General features: G+C 42.6%; 1 long non-coding RNA gene across 1 annotated transcript; it reads left to right on the plus strand.

Moving 5' to 3' along the window:
• Positions 1–2,164: 2,164 nt before the first annotated feature.
• LOC122930827 lies at positions 2,165–3,193 on the plus strand. Its single transcript, XR_006388179.1, has 5 exons — positions 2,165–2,195; positions 2,632–2,679; positions 2,871–2,903; positions 3,009–3,065; positions 3,167–3,193. It is a non-coding gene; the product is annotated as an uncharacterized LOC122930827 (long non-coding RNA).
• Positions 3,194–8,345: the final 5,152 nt, after the last annotated feature.

Genomic DNA, 8,345 nt, shown 5'->3' on the forward strand with positions numbered 1-8,345 from the left:
GAGAGGTAAGTACACTCTGTCTTCCCCTGTTGTGTCTTCATTTCCTTCTGTCCTTCCTCATCCTCTTCCTATAGGTCTCCTCCTGTAATGTCAGGCCATCTGAGCTTCTCTGTCCCATCTCCTCCTTCATTCACATTCTATAGAAACCTTCATCTTTATTAATAATTTGAGTTCACCCGTCCATCCATCCTTCCTTATTTCTCTTCCTCACTTCCTCTCTTACTTCCATTTTATAGAGTATTTTACAAATGATCGGTCAGCTCTCCTGACACGTCTGATTTAGTAAATGTTTGTATGCTCCATAAAATACAATTTGGCTCAATCTTAGAACCCAGCATTGTAGAATTCCTCAGTTATTCCTCCAAGAAACACCAACTGGGTGTTACCATTATCCTTGCCTATATGACATACTATCCAATCAGTGCTGACAGTGATAAGGGAATAAAAGAGGTATAGCACAATGCAGAGTTCTATGGAGATAGGCTCTATAATTGTATTTTACAGAGAATACAAGTAATTACTAAACACACAGATGTGACAGATCATCTTTCATGCTATAGTTAGTGGCTCCTAATGTGCTGCTGCTTATGATGTCACAGAATGATCTGGTTCTTAGTCCCGCCCGGTTATTATGACATCACACACATAATATAGGGAGACACAGAGCTGACACTCTCTTGAGGGTTGCAGCTAGTACTGGAGGTAAGTACACTCTGTCTTAGACTCCTTTCTTTTCTCTCATTTCTCCCCTCTTCCTATAGGCCTCCTCCATGTAAGGTCTCTGCTGCTCTCTTCTTATCTTGTGTTTTTTTCTTCTCTCCCTTTTTAAGATTTGGCGATATAGCGAGCGACATAGAGAAATTCAGGTAAATACATAATACATGTTATCCTATATCTGATCATAGACAGGAGGGAATATAAACCCATAAGTGCAAGATCCAGTGTTGATACCTGTGAGCGCCCTGTATGTGGGTACAGATGGTGAAGGGCTGGTGCAGGATGGGTACAATGATTGGGCACTGAGTGTTATGGGCATGTAGAAGTCCTCAGGGGCTGGTAGGGGTTGGTGTGATCACCAGTGAGGGAGGACTGATAGTTTTAGCTACAGTATGAGAATCGTAAACATTGAGAATAGATTAGACAACTAGACACAGTGACATTTTGATAGAGGTTGTGGGTGAGTTTTGGTAAATTACATCAGTTACTTTTTCTAACCTGTATTTTTTTTACTCTTTACAGGATGGAGGAGGAGAAAGAGAAAAAGGAGGAAGAGGAACATCTGACAGAGGAGAATAAAGAGGATAACATCAGGAGGAGGAGACTAAGGAGAAGGAGGATGAAGAGAATAAGAAGGATGAACATCTGGTCAGGAGGAGAAAAAGGAAGATAAACATTTGGAGGAGGAGGAGAATTTGGAGATGGGTGAAGAGGAAAATAAGGAAAAAGAACATCTGGAGGAGGAAGCTAAGGAGAAGGGACATCTGGAGGAGGTAGTGGGGGAGACAAAAAAGGAGGTGAAACATCATGGGGCAAATGAGGATAAGGAGAACAAATTAGAACATCTGAAGGAGGAGAAACATCAGGATAAGGAGAAACGCATTGCAGAGGAGCTTATCAAGGAGGCAGAGAAAGAGTTCGGAGAACTTTGTGATGTAGGTATGTACATCACTGTGAAATATTTTAAATTCAAAACCATTGTTGACGACATTGAGGGACAAATGGGCAGGGTTATCCATGAGGGGCGTGGCCACCTAATATCTGACATATTTATTATTTCTAGTGTCAGCTCAAAGCAGGCATTGATTCTGCACTGAGAACACATCTCTCAGGAGGCGAGGACTATTAAGGAAGTTTGCTTTTTTGTGCAAAAAAATCTATTGTGGAAAATAGATATATGAAACTCCAAACGTGATAAATCTGCCACATAGTCTGATCGCCCCAATATATGGTGTTCATCCTCTTGGAACCTACATTATCCCAATAGACAAATAACTCAAGGCCAAGGGGGTCATAAAAGAGGGGTAAATGCCAAGATCTGATTGGCTGCTGTAGAATATGGTGCTGCTGCTCAATAACGAGGCCGAGTCTATCATTTCTGGGCATAAAAATTTCTAGAACATGTAGAAGTCATATCTGTCCTCTTCTTTCTCCATCAGGTGGTGGTACAGAGTGTACACGTCCCAGCCCACAATACGGTAACTATACTTCACCATAACCAACTTTCTTCTCTACTGTTAGAATATAGGAGTCTTCCTTGTAGGATGATGGGGGAGTAGTCCTGATGTGTGAACTGATAACAATCCTCCTATATATGGGGAATTAGGAAGGAATAGATTCTGTAGCTAATAACCATGGGGGAGATTTACTAAATGCCCCAGAATTCTGCCCCTATTTACCCCAGACCTGACGTACTCACCATGAAGCGGATTTATTATCTGACTTTTACACTTTCTGAGTGTAAATCTTCTGCTTATAATACATTATAGAGATATAATTATTGCTGGTAACTCCAGATAGAAGTTCCATTAGTGGGCACCAGTCCTGCAGCACATTCTAGGGCTGGCATGATGGGTATATGGGGCACATGTACTGAGAGTGTCCAGTTAACCAGATCTGTCTTTTGTCCTTTAGGATAAGAACCATCAGCCGATGTCCCACATTTTATACCATGGAGACCATGTAAGGTTATAACAGGAGTAAGGCTGAGGTTACAGCCAGACCACAACCCTTGGTGTCCTAAAAGCCTTCTCCATGACTTGACCCCCGAATGACTACTCTTAATAATTCCTTCCATCTTGACCTAGAGCTCTTCATAATGATCATCCCCATATATTATAAATTTAACTTTAAATTAGTTTTATGTCCAACAGAGAAGAAGAAATGGAAGAAGAGGGGGAGGAAAGGTAAGAGCAGAGTCCAGAGATAATGAGCTGATCATATCGTATAGACTGATCCTCCATCCTCCGCTCATCACACCTTTCATTTGCCCTTTTTGGATTTTTTTGTAGACCAAGAAGAAGATCCTGGGTCCCCAAGTGCTTTAGGAGGAACCGTCCAAGAGGCCTGTGAGTACTTGCAGGACATGGCCCCTGTAGTTCTCCCTTGTTATTCTCTTAATGTTACTATAATATCTTATATATTTATATTTTTCTATTTCCTCCATTAGCAGCAGAGGGGAGAGCTGGGGGCTAAGGTAAGTGCAGGTTTTTATGAATTTTGCACACACTTAGTTTGCTCTTCCCTATTAGGACATATGGAGCTAATAGAGCAGGACTGATGGTGACTTCCATCTCATAGATGTAGCTGACATGCAGATAGTAGCGGTCATTCTAGAGGACTTCTCTGCATGTCTTCCATGGCACTTACACATTTCAGTGCACCCATTGACTGCTTTACTATCCCTGGTGTCTTGCTTGATGATCAATCATCCCGGGTCCTGTATTTCAATAAGGGGCTCCAGAAGCGGGGCCCATGTCCATCCCCCAGCCTGTCTAGTCTCTGACCGCCAACCACCACTTACACCACAAGAGTCTTCTCCTGACAACCTATCACTTTTCTTCTTTTCTTAGATTCCTGAGAAGATTGTGCTGCTTCAGCAGAGAAACCATTGAGTGAACAGTGAGTATACAAGATCCACCCTAGACATTAAGATAGTACAGTTTTTCCTCAACATAGATGACACCAATGGGACATGGAGGCACATGGCACCCCTCTAAACCTCAACAACTTTATACTAACAATTATTGATGAGCGAAGTTTTTAAAAAGTCGATTCGGTCGATTCGCTGAACTTCTATAAGAAATTTGTTTTGTTACAAATTAATTTGCCACGAATCGCGATAAATCAGGTATAGCCAGGTCACTGGGTTGCCAACTAGAATTTTCATTTTTCTGGACAACTTATCCCAAAACCACGGACAGCCAACATTTTTTTTGAACAAATTGGAAAACCATAATGAAAGATTAAGATTGTTTCCCAGCACTTAAAGGGAACCTGTCACCAGTTTTATGGTGTCCTAACTATGGGCAACATAAATAAGTGACTGATTCTCTTAGCAAAATGCTGGGTCACTTTCTTTAATTGACCCAGTCAATCTGCCAACATCTTGTATTGAAAAGCTCCAGCTCCTAATGATGAGTCCTGAATATTCATGAGCTCCTGACTCTCCCCGCCCACCTGCTGCTGATTGACAGTTTTTTTCCATATGAATCAGCAGCAGGTTTGCAGGGGAGTGGCTATAGCTCTGAATTAAATATACGCTGGACTCAATGACATCACGCCGGACTCAAATCAGCTCATTAGCATGCGGCATCTTTGTGTGTATATTATGAGATAACCATCGTCACACCAGTAAGTGAATACATCTAAGGCACTTTTTAGTAGTTAATGATTGTATATAATTAGTTAGGTTATAATCAAATATCCACATGACAGATTCCCTTTAAGTTTACTAGACGAGGTAGTGAACTAGGACCTGGGAAAATATAAAGCAGATTGGTAACAGAGAATGAACCATCAGTTATGTAACACGGCCTAACAGTATAACAGTCAATTAGACTTTTTCCCCAAAGTCCTTAATCAGCGTAGTTGCACTTGTATGTTCCTCCTGGACGAGTTCCTCCTTTTGGGGCACCCTAAGTATTGTGCTATACTATTTGTAATCCACAGGTAAATGACATCTGTCCCTTTAAATAAGGCTTTGCTATTTGTAATCAACCAGTAATTGATGTCTGTCCCTTTAATTGCTGCTCTTATCCTTGCTCCAGCTCCAGTAGTGTGACACCCGATGAGCAGCCAAGACTTTCCTAGGATAAGAAGGTGTCAGCGTTTGAGTCTCTTCTGGCTACGCTTTAGCCTGCAGCCCGTCCATCACAATGAAACACTACTTGATGTTTTATCTGTATGCCCACGTGCCACTTCAACCGTGTGGTGCAATGTGATGTGGCCAAGCAGCATTTGTAGCTCATTGAGCAGATTCTTGAGGCATTTCCTTATTTCCTGGACCCCTCCAGAACTGGACCCTTAAGACACTACACTCCTGAGGTCGTCGCGGCAAACCTCCACTTTGTGATGTCGCCATTCTCCGTGAGACAGTCCGTTCATTTGTAGAATCAGCCAAGCTGCTCCCTCACTGTTCATCAGCACCACCATCCAGAGACTCCGTCTGGACACTTCCCGATCCTCACAGGAACCTCCTCCCCTCACACAGGGAGTACACGATGCAACAAGCCATTTACTCAGTGCAGCGCCAAACCTGCATTTTCAGTTTGATAATAAACTTGTAAGAGTCCAAGACGGCCCAGAAATTAGCTATTTCCAAACTTTGCAACCTAAATAAGTTCATTGTATTTCTCTAACAGGAAGCTCCAATACAGACTTAGGCCTTATTCACATGTCAGTGTTTTGGTCAGTGATTTCCATCAGTGAATTTGAGCTCAAACTATGTGCGGCTCTGAACACAGAACAGGTGCAGATCTGACCCTATACCTGATCTGTGTGAAGGCTTCACGCCTGGTTTTGGCTCACAATTAGTGATGAGCGGCAGGGGCAATATTCGAATTCGCGATATTTCGAGAATATATGGTAGAATATTCGTCTTATATTCGCGAATATTCCTATTCAAGATATTCGTTTTTTGCGAAAAATCGGTAATAAAAAATAAAAAATCGCACGAGTATATAGCACTACAGAATATACTGCTATATATTTGTTTTTCGAATATTCGTCATTTTTTACATCTAAACAAATGATTCCTCCCTGCTTAAAATGCTTGTGGTCAATGAGTCATTGGCCCACAAGCAAGACAGGAGGAATCATGACTTTAGATGTTGAAAAAAGATGAATCTGAGTTAGAGCTTGAAAACTCAAATCGGATGGTATATTCTAACACAGAGGCGTTCCCATGGTGACGGGGATGCTTGAAGTTAGAGTATACTAACAGGCACATACATACTGGGCCCCTACTGCCATCACAATGAAAGGTGCGTGAGGGGTTAATTGTGTGGATCACAGCACCCTGTCAGAGGTCAGGTGCCGCCAGCAGTATATTCGTAATATTCGCAAATTATCGAAGTTGCGATATTTGCGATTAATACTCGCTATTCAAATATTCGCGCTCAACAGTACTCACAATCACAGATGGAAATCACTGACCAAAGCACTGACGTGTGAATAAGGCATTAGACTGGCTTATGCTTTCCTGCCATCTCTTCACCAAAGGGAAATGTTGCAGTATTTATGCAGTTCACAACATAACAGAATTGCCCCACATCATTACACCCCCACATTCATAGTTAATCCGTCCTGTAGGTACTGTACCGTCACTACTACAGGTGTAATTTATCGCCATCTACATCACTGTGTAGTGCACCAAGATTCATATCTAATCCCTTCTGTTAAACAAAAAAAAAGCATACAGCAGCCTTCAGTAAAGATCCGTGCGCACCCCTGCAGTGCAATGGCTTTTAACCCTTTCCCTTCATATGATGTAATACGTCATAGTGAGAAGTGACTTCCCGCAATTTGGCGTATTTCTACAGTCACTAACAGCCGGGCCCCTGCTGTATCCACCGACATTGGCTTTTAAAGTGCTGACTGTGGCATAGATTGTGTTTGCAGTCAGTGAGGGATCCCATCAGGTCCCGACGCTGCAGAGGCATCTGGACCTGCCTTCTATGGAAGCCTAGGAGATCCAGGCTGGGTCTCTTAGGCAACTGTTAGTGTATTACACAGCGTAATACACTAAAAGGCAATGTATTACAATACACATGTACTGTAATGCATTGCAGAGGGGATCAGACCCCCAAAAGTGAAGTCACCTTACATCAAAAAGTGTAATACCAAGCGATCAAAAAGTTGTATGTACTGCAAAATAGTACCAATCAAGTTGTCAACTCATGCAGCAAAAAATGAGCCCCTACATAAGACAATCACCCATAAAAAAAAAAACAAACATTCTTTTTAATCCCCTCTGCTAGCTCTAGATGTAATGTGCATCAGTATTATAGGTCACTGTGAGGCCGCATGCACACGACCGTGGTGTGTTTTGTGGTCCGCAAGTCGCGGATCTGGAAAACACGGATAGCGTCCGTGTGCGTTCCGAAATTTGCGGAACGGCACGGACAACCTTCAATATAAATGCCTTTTCTTGTCCACAAAGCGCGGACAAGAATAGGACATGTTATATTTTTTTAGCGGGGACACAGAACGGAGCAATGGATGCGGACAGCACACAGAGAGCTGTCCGGATCTTTTGAGGCCCTATTGAAATGTGTCCGCATCCAAGTCACCAAAATGGGGTCTAATTTATCCCTGTAGACTTAACTGTGCAGTCCCTCAAGATTCAAGCATTGGCCCCATGACAGAGTGGGGAGGGTGGCAGCAGCAGTGACAGTAAGGAATGCTAGTGATGAGGCCTTATTAGTTTTGTGTGCGTCACTGTGCTCATGCCTGGATACCGTCAATCTTCGGGGTTAGGCTCAGGAGAAATAAAGGGGAGAGTCGTAGGAAGTGGAGAATAAGTCAAGTCCAGACTTAGTGAAATTTCAACAGCTTTAATTGAATAAACTTGCATCCAGAAAATATTCGGTTTTCTCTTGGTTCCAGCAGGTTTTGGGGTAAACTCAGGCTTCAGTCTGATAGCTGGACTAGCTAACTGTTCTGGTACCTTTTTTTTGTGGGGTGCCTTTGGCTGTTGACCCCCTCATGTTACTCTGTCTCTTAAACTGTAAGGAGTCAAGGTGCTCTATGAGCTGCTTCCCTTTAGAGACTACAACTAAAGGAAGGGGACCACCCCCCTGTACTGTCTTCTCTGCATAGTTTGCTAATGTGAGTGCTCATGTGTGGTCTTCAGCACCATCTAGTGACCTTTAGCTGTAAGTGCATCTTCTGCCTTTTTAAGTTATGCATATTCATTAGGTCACCTGACTTCCTGCTCACAGTGCTTTCTGGGAAAGAGACAAGCTCCTGCTTCCTTTTCCTCCTCACCTCATGGAAGAGCAGCTGCACATTGCGTGTCTCTTACTAAAGCATCGTCGGTAAGGGATTTATTTATGTTTTTGTATTGGTTTTGTGTACACTGTGCTGTATACTCAGTTCTTGTATGTTCATTTTCCTATAGTTTACCTTATCTACTGCTGGTTAATAAAGCCACAGATTACAGAAAGAAGTCTCATCTTATTAACTAGTAGAATGGTGATATCTGCCTGTTGAACTGCATATAGACCCCGGGGGTACATGTTTGTGAGAACAGGACAGTAAACGACGACTTCTACGAGAGAAGCACACCTGACTACACAGAAGTCTGTTACGGTCCACGCAATATCTGCAAACGGACACCACAGCGA

The sequence above is a fragment of the Bufo gargarizans genome, chromosome 3 (assembly GCF_014858855.1).
Source record: "Bufo gargarizans isolate SCDJY-AF-19 chromosome 3, ASM1485885v1, whole genome shotgun sequence".
In the NCBI taxonomy this organism is placed as follows: Eukaryota; Metazoa; Chordata; class Amphibia; order Anura; family Bufonidae; genus Bufo; species Bufo gargarizans.